The sequence below is a fragment of the Myotis lucifugus genome, unplaced genomic scaffold, assembly GCF_000147115.1.
Source record: "Myotis lucifugus unplaced genomic scaffold, Myoluc2.0 scaffold_51, whole genome shotgun sequence".
NCBI classification, from domain to species: Eukaryota; Metazoa; Chordata; class Mammalia; order Chiroptera; family Vespertilionidae; genus Myotis; species Myotis lucifugus.
The window spans coordinates 1,190,725-1,209,046 of NW_005871099.1; the positions used below are offsets into that span (position 1 = coordinate 1,190,725).

At 36.8% G+C, this 18,322-nt stretch overlaps 1 protein-coding gene across 1 annotated transcript in view; it reads left to right on the forward strand.

Annotated features, from left to right (window-relative positions):
• Nucleotides 1–18,322, forward strand: part of SEMA3D (semaphorin 3D) — a 191,521-nt gene that overhangs the window by 22,338 nt on the left and 150,861 nt on the right. The window lies entirely within an intron of this gene.

Genomic DNA, 18,322 nt, shown 5'->3' on the forward strand with positions numbered 1-18,322 from the left:
ATATCCCCTATGGATAAGGGGGACTACTGTATATTCAAAAGACTTGAAAACAGGACTGGTGGTGTGACTAAGTGGTTGTGCATTGACCTATGAACCAGGAGGTCACAGTTTGATTCCCCGTCAGGGCACATGCCTGGGTTGTGGGCTCAATCCCCAGAGGATAAGGAGGCATGCAAGAGACAGCTGATCAATGATTCTCTCTCAACATTGATGTTTCTATCTCTCTCTCCCTCTCCCTTCCTCTTGAAATCAATAAAAATATACTTAAAAAACTTAAAAACAGATCTCGAAGAGATATTTGCATGCCCATGTTCATTGCAGAATTATTCATAATAACCAAGAAGTAGGAACAGTCCAACAGTCCATCAATAGATAAATGGATAAAATGTGGTGTGCATGTACAATGGAAAAGTATTCAGTCTTAAAGAAAAGAATGAAATTCTATCACATGCTACAGTATGGGTAAACCTTGAGGTCATTATGCTAAGTGAAATGATCCAGTCACAAAAGACAAAGACTATATTATTCCACTTATAGAAAAATCTAATCAAATTCATAGACAGAAAGTAGAATGGTGGTGTCAGGGGCTGGAGGGTGGGGGCAAAGGGGAATTGTTCAGTGGGCATAGAGTTTCAGTTTTGTAAGGTGAAAAAGTTTTGGAGATGTTGCACAACAATGTGAATATTCATAACAATATCAAATTGTACACTTAAAATGGTTAAGATGGTAAATACCATGCTAAATTTTTTTTAATCAAAATTAAATATGATTTTTAAAATACTAGCTTAAAGAACCAGTTTAAATCCAGGATGACTGGCATTATATGATATAAGGGTTCAATTCAAGTTATTATTCAAGGAAAGCTTCAATATAAAAGCATTGTTTAAAAAAGCAGACTTTTACTCAGATAGACCTTCCTTCAAATCCATGCTCTAATACTGACTGGCTATATGACCTAAAATGCTAGCTTCCCTGAGCATAAATTTCATCAAAAATTAATTGGGATTTTAAAAAACCAGATGGAAGGAGCTTGAAATGATATATGTTAAGTTTAGTACATGGTAAGCACTCAAAAAAACATCGGTTATTGTTTTTATTATTGATGGTTCCATTTAAAAATAAATATTTATAACTTCTAGCGTATGTTTAAGGCTTCTTTGTTCACTTCATATTTGGAAGATAGGCAGGAATTACTTTTCTTTGCTGTTTTTGAAAAGGCATTCAGACATGAAATACTTAATTATTTACTTGAATCAGAATGAAACACTTGGCCAGTTGAAGCAGCTCTGGGAATGAGAAGAAGGGCGCCTCTCTGAATGATTGAAGCTGGATTTCTGAATCGGGTCTTTCAGAAAGAAGGGGCTTCTCTGCCCATTTTCCATGAATTTTTATTTTTTCATAGTAAATTGCCTTGGATCGGATACATTTTAAGTAACATCTCTCATTTTTTCCTTACTTTACAAAAAAATGCAGTCTTCGATAATTTTAATCTTTCTTACTCTTCTTATATACTTTCTGTTGGACACTTGATTCTTTCTTTTCTTGTTTATTTTCCTATTAGATTTACTATTTTTATAGCCTTTGTTTTTTAAAAATTCCATTTCTTATTTTTTTTTCAAATAAAAATACCCTTATGAATTTTGGGAGAATGTAGCATAACTTTACGGTTCACTCTCACAAAGTGTTCTTTGCTTTGCAAGAATGTTCTGACTAAATTATCACGATTCTGTTTGTGGTGAGTGATACTATGCTCTACCTTTCACAGGTCAGGAAACTGAGGCACAGAGAGATTGAACACCTTGCGCAGGTTCTCTCCTACCAGGTGGTGAAGATGCCATGTGGGCCAGGCACTTCCATTCCAGAGCTCAGGCTCTCACGTGCTCCGGAGATATTCACTCCCTTTCTTAGAGATGGATTTTCAGAGGCTGCCCTTCTTTTTCTTTCTTTTATTCTCTATCCATTTTATGTTCCTGCACGTCTTTTATAAATTTTCCTCTTCCCTTCACCATGTAAATTATATTTTTAAGTATCCGGCTTTCCCCTTTTCTCTCCCTTGCCTTCCATACCACATCTCCATCCTCCCGCAAGCTCATTAGCTCACTGCTTGGGATGTCTCCTGCCCTGTGACATTCAGTCGCTGACTCAGTTCCTTTACTTCTTCCAAGGAGTCTGAACATTTTAAATGTTATTTTCCTTTCATTCAGTTCCAAGATGATGCTTGCCTCTGCTAAGTGTATTTTCTCGAGGCTACTGGAAACTTCTGTTTTGCAGATTGCTCCTTGGTGCCTTGGGGAAGAAGTTGCCAAGTTTCTTTTTGTGCGAAAGCTTGTTTTTCAGTCCCTGCAAACTTGACAGAGCTTCCACTCTTTCTGCACATTCTTCATCCTCAGGTTTCGCCTCCCTCTCCCAGCACACCTCTGCCATGCCGTTTCCTCCCCACCCCGCTTCACCTCGGAATAGCCTCTTGTTCTGATTGCTTAAATCCGCCTGAACCATCCACGAGCTGTATTTTAATTAACTAGGTATGATATGTCATTCTGTGAAAACAAATGGCTACACATTCTGGAAACTTAAACAACTAAGTTTTGTTCTTTTTTTTTTTTTACCTGCTCTACTTCATCTGCTGTTTTCATTCCTCTTATATAAAAATTGTGCTTTAACGACTCCCAAGAAACTCATGATGTGGCTTTACACAGTAATCAGTGGTATGGGAATTCTCAGTGTTTATTGGTGCTGTGATTGAGGATATGAATCATGTAAGGAATACAGAGCAGTGGACAGACCACAGGGCCTGCCTCCGAAGATGCTGGCCTTTGCTCTTGGTGGTTCTTCTCCTTGTCAACTTGATTTTGGCTTCTCAGTCACGCCTTTGATTCCCAGCTTTGTTATTGTAAAGTGGAGGATTAATAACACCTACCTCCAAAGGTGTGGTTCAAATGACATAAAAAGCACACTTTTTTTACAAATTGGAAATAGCTCCATAATAGGTGCAGATTATTGTTATATTGACCTCAAAGCACAGAGGTGAAAGTGGGTCAAGCACATATAAATTTAAATAAAAACAATAGAAAATATTACTAGAGCCGTGTAAGAATTTTATTCAGTTTTCAACTGAGTACCAGACTTTTCTTAAAATACTGAAATCTACACCCGGGCTTTGGTTTGTTTGTTTTAGTCCTCACCCAGCCTGGACCACCCTGAGTTTTATTTAGTAAAAGAATATTTCTAGCCCTGGCCAGTGTAGCTCAGTTGGTTGAGCATCTGCCCATGCACCAACAGGTCGCCAGTTTGATTCCTGGTCAGGGCACATGCCCAGGTTTCTGGTTTGGTACGTACAGCAGGCAATCAATCAATGTTTCTCTCCCACATTGGTGCTTCTTTCTCTCCCTCCCTCTCCCTTCCTCCCTCTCTAAAAATCTGTAAAAACACATTTTAAAAAAATGAGAATAAAATTTCTAGGTAGTCCAGTGAATATTTGAGTGTGTGATAACATACCAGTTTTTCTGACCCAAATATCATATGTCAAAATAACCCATGTGTGGGCAGTTCATAATTTCTTCCTCTGATAGGAGGGGTATTCCAGTGTGATTCATGGGAAAGCACAGATGGCCTACGTGGACGTGCAGTGGCATGTGCTGTTAAAGACCAAGTTCAACCTGAGAATTCTTTGCCTCCTTCTGGGAAGAGCTATCACACTCCCACAGGAATGGTGATTTCACTGTCTCATATCTATCTACATGTCTATTACATAAGTGATTCATTTATGCTTTAATCTTTAAAAACACCATATTGCAAACCAACACATAGAAATCACTGGAAACAATATTAAAAGGAGGTATTATTTTATTCTCTTCTGGAAACTGCTGAATTACTTTACTATTCAAATCATTAATTAATGAAGACCCTTGTATGAACAACATATAGAGGGTAAAGCTACATTTTTCTATCCTTTGAAAACGGAGCTTGAATGGTTAATATGATTCCAGCATTTCTTAATTCTGCTGACTGAGTGTCTTCTAGAATCATAGTAACTGTCCGCATGGTCAGGTTGCTTATATCTTACAGTCTGATATCAGCTGTTCCCCAGGACAGTGCCTCGGCTCCATAACACCCCATCAGATCTATTGATTTTACTTCCTTTCCTAATTTGAAGGTTGCTTTCTTTTCTGCCATATTATATTTATTCTCCATAAACCTCTCCTCCTGGTCCCAGGTTAAGTAATGTTTTCCCTCTAGATTATTCAGTCCTTTTGCCTGTTTGCAGATAGCTACTTTGCCCATTAACTTGTTGCTCAGTCAAGCTGCGCTTGTTTAGTGCTTTGATCTTTCATCACAGATCATTTTCTCTACATCTTAATCATTCTTCCATCATGTCTCTGAACTCCTTCCAGCTTATCTGAACCTCTGGATAATGAGATGCCTGCGTCTGAACACCAGGTGCCATCCCACCAGTTCTGTCTAAGAGGGCTCAGGCCCCCAGGGCTGCTAGCGGGCCTCCTTGTTCCTCGAGGTACATTAGAGAGGCGCTGCCTGTCTTTACAGGCAGAGTCAAGCATGGCTGCCTCTCCCTCATTCTGCCACTCCCTTCTGCCTAATGCTTTTTCCAGAGTAAAAATCTCAACTTCTCTCTCTTTCCCTATTTCTCCTCCAGTTCTTACTATAATTCAATCTCTGTTCTTTACTCTTTTTATCTTACTCTTCCTGCCTGACTCATGATCTAATTTATCTGTTTTTTATTTCTCTATTTCTCTCTTATTCTAACCCAGCATCTTCCCAGTTCTACATTTTTATACTTGGTGCTAATTAGCAATTTCTGCCCCTCTGCATGTGCATATCAACTTCTTTCACACGTCCATGGGGAAAGATACACTTGTTCCCTACTAATGTCTTACTGTAGTAGGCAGGTTGACAGGCACAAGCAAAGCAAGGACCATGGGCCAGGTATGGAAGGCCCCAGGTCCCTAGCAATGGGCAAAACTGGGCTGGGTCCTCACCCCTAGGGTGACTTTTCATTCCCTAGGGTAAAGCTGGTCATGCAGTTTAGACCCTCTGACCTTTCATATCACTGGTCATGTTGCTAGTCATGTAGGTTAGACCCCCTTAGAGGGGGAATAAATAAAAGGGCCAGGGAATAGCTCGTAAGCATCAAGTCCCCAGGATAATGAGGTTCTGACCACAGTAAACACATCTAGGCCTCAGTTGTGATTCAGCTTCAGGCCCAGAAAAGCAGCAAAACCAGACAAATGATGTCAAGACTGACATCAGGACCAGATGCATTGAGTGATAACCCCCTGTCCTGGCCCCAACCAATCAGGGGAGACCATGAGGACACCTGAAAGGCTGATGACTATTCTATGGAGATCCTCCCCTGACACTGCAGCTCAAAGCCCTCAAGACTAAGGACCCAGTACAGCTCCCTATATGGAGCATGCCCTTGCCTTACCACCCACCCCCCCTCGCATGTTTTCCTTGTCTCTCTCTTTCTAAGCTCCAAGGGCCCTTCTTTTACCCCTGTTTTTTAAATAAGCTTTCTCTTTTAGTTTTGACTCTGATTCTTTCTTGGACAGAACTCAAGTACCAGGGTTGCTGAACCGAGGGCCAGTCTGACTCTACAGTTGGTGCCATTTTTGCTGCCAACAGTAGCTTTTCTTTTTTTATCATATCAACTAGAGGCCCGGTGCACGAAATTCATGCAAGGGGCTTGGCCCTTGCAGCCTGGCTGCCTCGAGGCCCTGCGGCCCCACCCACTGGTCGTTCTGGAAGGTCGTTCTGCCTTCTGGTCTAATTAGCATATTAGCTCTTTATTATATAGGATAGTTTGGCATTATTCTGTTGAGCTTGAAAGATTAATTTTATCACAGTTGTTCAGAGAATTGAGCTATCAATTATTTTTAAAACTATTGTTTGCAACTTAATAAAATAACATTTAGTTCAATTTTTATTGACAGATTATATATATTTGGGGAAAGATAAGATAGGTATTACATTTCTGAAATCATTACAATGTAAATTATGGCTTAAATACTAGTTAGTCCTTCTTTCTTTCTTTCTTTTTTCATGCTATTCTTTCCTCTCTTTCTTGCTTTCTCCCTCCAATCCCACAATGGTTACTGAAATCCTACCATCTGCAGGATAGTGTGAGGGAGAGAATGTAGCACCTACATGGTAGGCTCTGCTTTAAAAATAATTAACTGTGCAGCTACATCAAATCACTTACATTCCGTAACTTGTGTTCATATACATAACAAGAGTGGAGTTAAAAAATATGATGAAGGCCTGGTAGATGGCATGCAGGTTGGGGGTGGAGGGGGTCAATGGGGGAAAAGGGGGACATCTGTAATACTTTCAAAAATAAGGATACATTTTTTAAAAATGTGATGATTGAGAATAAGATAGCATTTTACTACAGTTATAGGAACAGTGAGAGATAAATCCCAGATAAAGTTTTAGATCAGATTTAGGAGGACCTTGAAAACTTGAAATGTGTATAAAACAATAAAAACCCCACACCCCATTTTTTCTGTTGAATGAATTTTATAAAAACCTTCAAAGTATTAATATGGTTTGTGTATGAATGGAGAATTGAAGTGAGAGAGACTATAAAAGGAGCTAGGAAAATATTAAAATGGTCTAGGAATTAGATAATTCAGACAGATAAGGATTAGAGCTTAGAAGAAGATTTGAGTCTGGTACTATGGATGTGGGAACCAACTTTAAAATCAATGGCCAGTCAAAAGTGTTGGCTTAAGTCTTACAATCTGAAGTGTTTTCATGGTTAATCCAGGCTCCTGAACAATCTTCTGTGACTGCTGAAATAGAATATTTGGAGTCCAGGGTATGAAAACTGTAATTATTACTATTCCCTCAATTGATTCATATGCTTGAAACTGGTTACAGTATTTTCAGGTGAAAGAGCAGTCATTGTCAAAATAAGTTAATTTTAGGGTCAAGTGTTAGTAGAAAAAGAAGGGTAGCCAAAGGGGGTTAATGGACTAAGCTTCCAGAATCACTGAGGGGAAAACAGTGGCTGCAGTGAGAGAGTGATGTAATTAACAGAGCAGACAGTTGCTGGGAATTGGGTGGAAGAAGTGAAAGGAATTTGTAAGAGACCTAGGAATCTGGGCTTTTGTTTTTTAGTGGAATAAGAACACTTCTGAGTAATGTTGCAAATATCAGTGTTTTCTGGGTGATTAAAGTGAAAAGCTGTTGGTGAAAGGAACTACACTGGCCAGCAGAGATTTTTTGTTTTATTTTGTTTTTACTAAATAATAGTGATACATGTACAGCTGTAAATTGATGTTGTTCATTTACTAATAAATTATGGGAAAGAAAAAAGAAAAAATGAAAGGCAGATCATATTAAGGCACAGTGCAAAAAATTCAGACATGAGAGTATGAGTGAGCATTTAGATATGCACAGGGTTTGGGCAAGGGTCACACAGTGGAGAACGACACATAAATTGTGTGGTGGAGAGCTGTTTTAGGGTTACCAAATTAACCTATTCATATGAAAGTATATTTTTAGGAACTTAGTCTCACTCGGAGAAATTAATTAAAATTCTCTGTTAATATTTTGAAAATGAAATCTTTCATTTGAATTATTTTATACTACATCAGTATTTTAACATCAAAATTGTTACCTTATTTGATTCTAGCATTACTTACATACTGCCAGACTTTTAGTATGGACATTCTTTATTCATCTAAGCAAATAAGGATGAATCTTTTGTTCTTATAAAACGAAGAAATGTAATCAAAACCAAGATTTTTTTTAAAAATCTGCTTAAAAGGGAGACTTGTATTAAGGGTCATGGCACTTTCTATATTTCAAAGTGCCATTTATTTCTGAAGAAAGTCAGCCTCTGTGCACAATGACTTCCTGTGTTTATCTTCATAAAGAGTAAACTATTATGCAAACTCACTTCCACTTGGGAATTGTAGAGCCAAGTGTTAATGACATCATCATTCCAAACAAAATGTGTTAGAACCCTTACTTTTGGTTATAGGTTTCTTGAAATTGCCATGAATGGCTTGTAGTCAACAAGATATTTATATGGTATAATTATTTTCTTGTTACTATCTGTTATGCTAATGATTTTCTTGGTTGACAGGTTGGCCATTTTATAAAGATGTGTCATTTTCATCACCTTTGTTAGCTATCTTTTTATTTGTGTCCTCCATACTAAATAAATACGGATGACATACAGGTAATAGCCTTGCCGAGAAATGTAAACAACACATAAGGGACAGAGTTTGCTTATAAGCTGGTAAGCATCTTAAAATTTTTCAGTATTGACTTAGAATATTGTCAAGACCACAAAGAGAGAGTTGTTTTTTTCAAGACAGAATTTTGGAACTTTATACTCTTGTTTAAGTTGATAGAATCAAGCTCTAGCATTCTACAAACTAATAAATGTTAGAGGCTGCTTTATTATATTAAGACATACTTATAGCATAATATGAGATATAAATATATTAGCACTCTATTTTGTTTACATGTAGCATTTCTAAGAAGCTAAAATATATGTCAAAAATAGATGATAAAAGCTACCGATTCTTCAGAAGAAAAATCAAAATCAGCTAAATTTGGATTTTAAAGTATATCAGGTAAAATAAAAGGACTTGTAAGTGCGATGAGTCATATTGTTCACTCGTATTTTCAACATATCAGCATTAAATTGTTGTTTACTTTTCTAATGAACAACCAAGGATTGTTTACTTGTTCTATGGTAGGTGCAAACATCGCCCTGTAATATTAGGTTCTTTAATAAATTGCATTCTGTTTGAGAGCTAATCTGCATTAGAAATACATAAATACCTAAAATAAAACATTCATTTCTAGAAATATGATACACCTAGAAGATAAATAGGCTGTGATTGTTTTATTATACTTCTTCAAACAATAAATCTGTCTCACAGTCAACTAATTATGTAAATTAATCACTCACAAAATATATTTCATGAACACCATGAGCAGGGGCTACTCACTGATTTACCTCTAACTGAAGATTTGTGTATACTTGCAGGTTGCCTTGCTGCAAACATATTAAGTTTCAGTCTGACTCAGTGTTATTAGGGGTTTAATATGTACCCATGGAAAAGAAAATAACTTATTGACCCATCAGGGAGATTAAAAACTAAACCAGAGCCTCATAAGAACGAAATTCTAATGGACAAGTTAAATAGCCCCTGAGTGATTTAGTGCACAGTATGAAATGTATTGTGTTAATTATTATTATCTTTTAGCAACATATCTTACATCACAAGAGAAAACGTAAATGTATCATGCTAAAATGTTTGGAGGTGAAGTGTGCTGATATCTTCATTTCATTGACAAATGGATAGATATGTGACAAGCAAATGCATATAGAAAAAAATGTTAATTGTAGAATCCAGGTATAAGTGTATGGATGTGTGCTGTATACTTATGTTTTATGTATATTTGAATAGTTTAATAATAATATTTTGTAAAAACATTTGAAACTTATACTGTTGTATAATTTTGGAAAACAATCAATGTGATAAAACAAGAAAGTAGGTGCCAAAAATAACATGACACAATTCCTAATAAGTAGAAAGAAAAGCTATGCCATATTTTAAAATGTAAAGTATATTTTTAAAGTAAATCTGAACTTGAACAAAATTCCTTTCAGAGTTATGTTATTTTTTTTAAAGAAAGATTTTACTCTTTTCTCTAGATTATGTGTTTAAACCTAATTATTTTTTATGGCTGCCTATTATTTAGCACTAACCTAAAGTTATCACCTTGAGTTGTATTCTCGTCAATGGGCTTATTCAGTTTTATGATTCTCTCTGGTCCATTTACAAAGTGCACTTTATACTGCACTTCTAGTTCTCTATAAACAAGGAAACAATCTGTACTACTGTATTTCAAATCATTGCCATCCCGGCCATTACTCCATTGGCAATAAAAAGCACAAATAAACTGGGCAAGTGTAGTTCATACATGCTCATTTCTGAAGTGTTAATAAGTAAATGTCTGGTTAGCCTTGGCATAGAGGAAGCCAGCAGACCCCACACATGGTGGGATTTGTCTTAGGTTTGTTGGGTTACCAAGAATATACTTCTCTGCCCACCCCCCTCTCTTTTATTAGTTCTTATATTACTTATCTATTAGTTTCTTTCCATCTTTTTAAGAATAAAATATTTAAGGAGTGTATTAAAAGGTAAATGTTATCAGCCCCTACTGTTACTCCACTCGGGGCGTTGGTCCATTGGTTGCTCTAGTCAGGAAGAAGACGTGGTTGTTGCAAGGTAGTTTTATTTACTTCAGCAAGTAAAGGAGACAGGATTCACAGCCTAAGCTCTGTCACCTCCAAGGGAAGCTTAGCCATTGCTTATATACACTGTTCGGTCCATTACATGTTGATTTTTCCTTTGCAGTTGACTACACTTTCTTGGTTGGGTTCCTGTCAAGTTCATCCTGTTTATAGCTGCATCTTCAAAATACTGTGCTATATTTTAATATATATTTTTTATTTTTTAAATTTCTTTATTGATTAAGGTATTACATATGTGTCCTTATCCCTCCATTATCCCCCCAAACCCCCACTCATCCCTCACCCGCCCTGTTGTCCGTGTCCATTGGTTAGGACTATATGCTTGCATATAAGTCCTTTGGTTGATCTCTCCCCCTTACCCCCACCCTCCCCTACCTTCCCTCTGAGGTTTGACGGTCTGATCGATGCTTCTCTATCTCTGGATCTGTTTTTGTTCATCAGCTTATGTTGTTCATTATATTCCATAAATGAGTGAGATCATGTGATATTTATCTTTCTCTGACTGGCTTATTTCGCTTAGGCATAATGTTCTCCAGTTCCATCTATGCTGTTGCAAATGGTAAGAACTCCTTCTTTTTTATAGCAACATAGTATTCCATTGTGTAGATGTACCACAGTTTTTTAATCCATTCATCTGCTGATAGGCACTTAGGCTGTTTCCAAATCTTAGCTATGGTGAATTGTGCCTCTATGAACACAGGGGTGCATATATCCTTTCTGATTGGTGTTTCTAGTTTCTTGGGATATATTCCTAGAAGTGGGATCACTGGGTCAAATGGGAGTTCCATTTTTAGTTTTTTGAGGAAACTCCATACAGTTCTCCACAGTGGCTGCAACAGTCTGCATTCCCACCAGCAGTGCACGAGGGTTCCTTTTTCCCACATCCTCACCAGCACTTGTCATTTGTTGATTTGTTGATGATAGCATTCTGACAGGTGTGAGATGGTACCACATTGTCGTTTTGATTTGCATCTCTCGGATAATTAGTGACTTTGAGCATGTTTTCATATGTCTCTTGGCCTTCCTTCTGTCTTCCTTTGAAAAGTATCTATTTAGGTCTGTTGCCCATTTTTTGATTGGGTTGTTTATCTTCCTTTTGTTAAGTTGTATGAGTTCCCTGTAAATGTTGGAGATTAAACACTTATGGATGATAACATTGGCAAATATGTTCTCCCATGCAGTGGGCTTTGTTGTTGTTTTGTTGATGGTTTCTTTTGCTGTGCAAAAGCTTTTTATTTTGATGTAGTCCCATTTTTTTATTTTCTCTTTAGTTTCCATTGCCCTAGGAGTGGTATCAGTGAAGAAATTGCTTTGGCATATGTCTGAGATTTTGCTGCCTGTGGATTCCTCTAGTATTTTTATGGTTTCCTGTCTTATGTTTAACATTCTTTCTTGGTAAAAACTCTCAGACCTCAACATAATAAAAGCCATTTATGACAAACCCACAGCCTACATCATACTCAATGGGGCAAAAACTAAAATTATTTCCCCTAAGAACAGGAACAAGACAGGGATGCCCACTCTCACCACTCCTGTTCGACATAGTACTGGAAGTACTAGCCATTGCGATCAGACAAGAAGAAGAAATAAAAGGCATTAAAAATTGGGAAAGAAGAAGTAAAACTGTCCTTATTCACAGATGACATAATACTGTACATAGAAAACCCTAAAGACTTCATCAAAAAATTATTAGACTTAATAAATGAATTTGGCAATGTAGCAGGATACAAAATTAACACCAAGAAATCTATGGCATATCTATACACCAATAGTGAACTTATAGAAAGAGAGAAAAAAGCAATCCCATTTACCATGGCACCAAAAAAATTAAGATACCTAGGAATAAATTTAACTAAGGAGGTAAAAGACCTATACGCGGAAAACTACAGGACACTGAAAAAAAGAGATAGAGGAAGACATAAACAGATGGAAGAACATACCGTGTTCATGGGTTGGGAAAATCAACATCATTAAAATGTCCATACTACCCAAAGCAATCTATAGATTCAATGCGCTCCCCATTAAAATACCAACAGCATATTTCACAGACCTAGAACGAACTTTCCAAAAATTAATCTGGAATAAAAGAAGACCCCGAATAGCTGCAGCGATCCTGAGAAAGAAGAACAAAGTAGGAGGGATCTCAATACCAGATATCAAGCTGTATTACAAAGCCACTGTTCTCAAAACAGCCTGGTACTAGCAGAAGAACAGACATATAAAGCAATGGAATAGAATAGAGAGCCCAGAAATCAACCCAAACCACTATGCTCAATTAATATTCGACAAAGGCGGCATGAACATACAATGGAGTCAAGACAGTCTCTTCAATAAATGGTGTTGGGAAAATTGGACAGATACATGCAAAAAATGAAACTAGACCACCAACTTACACCATACACAAAAATAAACTCAAAATGGATAAAGGACTATGCTATGTTTTAACATTTAGCAGGAACAGCATTCAGTAAGAATGGTCCAGACTTGAGACCCTTGACCTAACACTATGAGTTATTAATATCTTAGCTGTGATAAACGTATATCCTACACAGTGCTAAGAAAATGAAGCATAGAGAGAGTTTGGAACTTAGAAAGTCTCTAATGTCTGTAACATCTGAACATTTCTCAGTTCAGCAAACATTGGGGAGATAGCAGCTTGGAGAACGGGTAGTCAGGAGTAAGCAGTAGGCACTGTGTACTGAAAAAGAGGAAGTCGAGAAGGGTCTCTGGTCTGAGGTGATAGAAGGATAGTTTGCCAAGTCTAGTAGTTTTTGGCTAATCTGTCGCCAATATACTTAATAGATGTGATAAATTCAAAAGGATCTTGGACTATAAGTGGTGATTAATAGGTTTCTACTATGGAACTTTACTTATATTTTCCATTGAAACAGATACAGTGTAAAGTCATTATGATGCCTGGTGTGTTCTACTTATACTTTCTAATGATGTCAGCAGGTTGGAATTCATGTAAATACTTACCTCTCTCAGAATTAGCAGCCATAGCTTTCTGATAATTACCCAATATGAACAAGTGCAAGTGTTCCAGTTACTGAAGCTAATTGACTTTGGTTTGCATAGGCATCAGAGCAAAAGACTAACAACTATGCTAGGATTTTTTTACTGTCTTATTTTTATAGAATAACAAAATTTACCATGTGAATAACAATCAATTGATCAACTTTTTTCTAAATATACCAATATTAATTATTTTGATAATGAGATTATCAGTATACATTTGAAGGTCTGTCACTGGTGCATAATCTTAGCAATGTTCTTTTATTATTAAACTAGAGCCGGGTGCATGACATTCATGCACTGTGGGGAGGGGGGAGTCCCTCAGCCTGGCCTGCGCCCTCTTGCAGTCAGGTACCCTTTGGGGAATGTCCGACTGTCAGCTTAGGCCCGCTCCCCGCAGTCGGACATCCCCTGAGACGTCCTTAGCGCTGCTGTGGCTTCTGACTGAGTGGCGCTCCCCCTGTGGGAGCGCACTGACCACCAGGGGGAAGCTCCTGCATTGAGCATCTGCCCCCTGGTGGTAAGTGCGCATCAAAGCCACCGGTCATTCCACCGTTCTGTTGATTTGCATATTAGCCTTTTAGTAGATAGGATTATTACTAGCTATTGTACGCTCTATTAATATTATGTTGTTTCACTGTTTTCCAAGCCTCATCAGTGCCTCTCACTTTTCTTTGACTATAATATATGATTAATCTTTCACACACTTACTCAGCCTCACATCATTCCCATCTTTGCCACTTGTCTTTACAAGTTCGACATGAGTTATGTTGTCCTCATATTATAAACTATTTCTTATTAGGCAAGAATAGGGATTTTTTTTGCTGCAAAATTGTTTAATTGGTTCATCTTAGATCACATTTAGTTGCAAATATTGGTATCTCTTTCCCTTGCTCATGACTAACAATGATCCTTCCCCATGCAAATTTGGTTGAGTCTAATAATCAGTAAGAGGTGAATTCAATCATTATTTATTTGCACATTTCAGTAAAATTTGTCCAACTGGTGGTTGAAATAATCAAAACATAAGATCAAAAAGTACCCTCTTTGGATAAACAAATACTTTCCTACACATAAGTGTAGGTGTAAAATAAAACAGAACAAGGAAGAGATCAAAGTGATAATAAATGGTTAATAAATCAAAGGGAAGCAGAAAATTGTACAGTGATGATAAAATCCATAAAATATCCCTGTATTTTACTATCAGGCCATTGCAACCATATGAAAATGAACAATTATTATAATTAGAAAGAAAGCTACTTAGAGTATATAACACATGTAAGAAGTTTTCTCTGAAAATTAGTGCTAAGGACTTTTTCATTATTTTTATCAAAGTAAGCTCAGAAAACTTTTTATTTGTTTTATAGGAAATCTAAAATTTGTGAATTTATAATATGAAATAAAATTAAAAAGTGAATTATTTAACATCTTTTAGGGAAAGTTTAATATAAAAGCTTAGATGACCTAGAACCTTCAATTCAACATAATGAATTGCCTATGAAATGTTAATGCAAAAAAAATTGTACAGAAGCTTTAAGAATGCAGAAAGATTAGTATTCAAATAAACTAGAATTAAATTAAAAACTACATGCCTGAATGATCATCACACATGTAATATACATGCATTGATTATGGACCGCCATTTTGACCAATATAGAAATATATTCTTGTCTAATTATTAGCTTGTTTGATGAAGAACTATATACTTTCTAGAATTGATTTTTAACATAAATGCTGTTTGTTAAGAACAGTACACTGGTTTTTGTTTGTGTGCTTGTTTTGTCTTAATTTGAGATAGGAATGGATTTCCAGAAATTATTTATATATGTGTAAATGTGGAGAAGTTTGCATTGTTTTATTGAAGATTTCCAAAGAATGAAAGAGAGAATACAGATTATGCAGGAACAAAAGAAGGAATGAGAAAATGAACAAACTTTATTAATACCAACACCTTATTTTCTCTATTTAATTTTTACATAGGATTTATGTGCCAATTTCTTTTTCATGTAGCTCTAGATACCTTTTAGTCTCAGTAATGTCAGATGACCTCTCTAATTCTATAGGTGTTTATGTGTATTTCTTTGTTGCAGGCAACAGTGCTATTTAAATATTTATATTGCTTAGCATTTGAAGAAAGTTTAAGGTGTATTTTAAATATTATAACTGGATTAAATTATTTTAAAAACTTTAGAAACATTGTTTTGAAATATTTTGTTTATCTCATATTTGCAATGAAAGACATTCACAGGAAACACACAATAACACCACACCACAGGGGGAAGTCAGTGTGAAGAAAGTCAGCTTTGGACTCTTTCCATTGGGGCTTAATTGTACTACAGTAAGGACATTGTTACACAAGGCTTCTCCCACCTGGTGAACTTAGACAGACTCAGAAAACAGCAACATAGAAAAGCTTCAATGGCTATGATTTTCTGGCTATAAATCTAGCAAAAGCTGGAAAATATGGAAGACTAAAGGTGGTATCAAAATGAAGCTTGAAGATTAAGTGGTCAATTAATTAGTATATTGTGTAGACAAATTCTCCTTCAGATATGATTTGGTGGGTGATCTTACTTGCGGTGACACATTTTCAAATTTTCTAGAAAAGCACTTAGAATGGAAGCTCCCAAAGTTTTTTGGATCATAGTCCTTTAGCAACTCAGTATTATTTTCTTTGCACCATTTAGGCTGAAAAACAAATGAAAACCAAGAACTCTGTTTATTAAATAGTTACAGAGAAATAACTTATTAGTTACAGCCAAACAACTTAATGCATATTCATGTCCTGATAACCTAAATTGAAAGAAAAAAGTAAGATTAAAATGTGTGTGTGAGTGTGTGCATGTGTCTCCGTGTCTGTGTGTATGTGCCAGCTGGGCACTGAACACCTTTTCAGATCTTGGAGACAGATTGAATGCCACCAATTTTATTACCTTTTCCCCCTGGATTTCAGCACGTAATGGCTTTTTATCTCATCACCTGCTGAAAATCCAGCTGCACACATCTCTGATGCCCTCAGAAGGAATGTTGCACTTTCTGATGTTGAAACTGTGAAAAACCCTGATTAATAGTTTGGCAACTATTGTTGAATTTCAGTGTCTGACAGATAGTGAATGCTGTTGTATTTACCTTGAAATATTAAAATATCCCACGGCAGGCCCTGTGAATTCACTTAGCATTCCAGGGTGCCGTGGCACACAGGTTTGGAATCCCGAATTTAAGCTATTGATTGAATGCCAATGTGAATCATAATTCCTAAATCTTAAAACTGAGTAGTCAAAAAGCCTCTGCCACAGTGAAAGTGAATGGAAAACACTGTAATGATGCTATAAAACCTCATTTCTTAGTCTTTGATCTCAGTATTTTCTCCTTTTCTTGGTTACAGCAGATATTTCTCAGGAATCACAGGGTAATTTTCTGTGGCTTTAGAAATTCGATGTTAGCATACATGGTGGCTGTACATGGTCCCATTATCTTTGCTTAAGGCAAGTGTTCCATATATATATGTGTGTGTGTGTGTGTGTGTGTGTGTGTGTGTGTGTATTTTTATTGATTTCAAAGAGAAAGGGAGAGGGAGAGAGAGATAGAAACATCAATGATTAGGGAGAAATATTGATTGGCTGCCTCCTACACACCCCACACTGGGGATCAAGTCCACAACCTGGGCATGTACCCTGATCAGAAATGGAACCATGACCTCCTGGTTCATAGCTCCACGGAGCCACGATGGTCGGCTATTTTTTATTTAAGCCTCATCTGAGGATATTTTTCTGTTGATTTTTAGAGAGAGTGGGAAAAAGAGGGAAAGACAGAGAGAAATATTGATGTGAGACAAACACATCAATTGGTTGTCTAATGCATGCATTCGGACCAGGGCTTGGGCCAGGGAGGAGCCTGCAGCTGAAGTACTTGCCCTTGACAGGAATGGAACCTGGGACCCTTCGGTCCGCAGGCTGAGGCTCTATCCACTGAGCCAAAACCGTCTGGGGCTCTTGTATATTTTTTATGAAAACATTATCAGTGTCCGTGAGAACATTTTTAATTTTGACATGACATTTTAAGAGTTGGACTAAATATTTTCCAGTTTCTAACTATACTTTTCCACCTCGGAAGAGCTACTTTTTAAGTCCCCATGAGATATATCATACTGAGAGGAGACTTTCTGTCTTCTCATGTGTGTATCCTAACTGCAAATAAACCTTGGGGTGCTCTGAGCCAGATGATTTGAACTAATTTTCCATTTTATCTCATTTTTGTATTTCAGTAATCCAGTTAATTGTATAAACATTATTAAAAAAAAAACCCACCAAATATCTTACAGAAATGTATACTTACTTTCAGCTAAGGAGCTCAGTGGCTCTTATGTGGATTATTAGAAGAAATCAAGTATGATTATTTTAAACTAAATTATATACATTTTCTGCATGATAAATCACGAGAGCTATGACTGCCCCCAAGCAAAGGCTCAGTACAGAAAACTAAAGTAAGTTATATATATATTTTTAAGTAAAAAGAAAAACAGGAAACATAACAGCACAGAGCTCTTCTTACGTAGCTCAGGCAGGGCTAATGCTGATTATTAATATTGATACTTAGATCCTGCCACTGACATGCTTATGACTTTGAATTCAAATTTTGAGTTATTCATTCTTCCCACCTGCTCATTTTTAATCTTAATTTCCTACCATCAACTATGTCAATAAATGCCCCATACCATTACATAGATTAAGTCATCATAACATTTGGTTGTGGTAACAAATTAGCTGGCTTTAGTGGCAGGGACAATTTGTTTAATTTTTATATTTGTCATCTACTAGACAATAGGTGTTTGAGGGAATGAAACCCACAACTAGTTGGGCAGGCTGGTTTGTCTGGGACACTGTGGATTCTCTCAGCTGAAAGACTCCTAAAACTACAGGGAGACTTAGCAGGGAGTTAGCCCTATGAATGAAGGCAGTTTGGGGGAAGGGCACTTCACTTATGATATATGAACAGAGCTGACTGGTT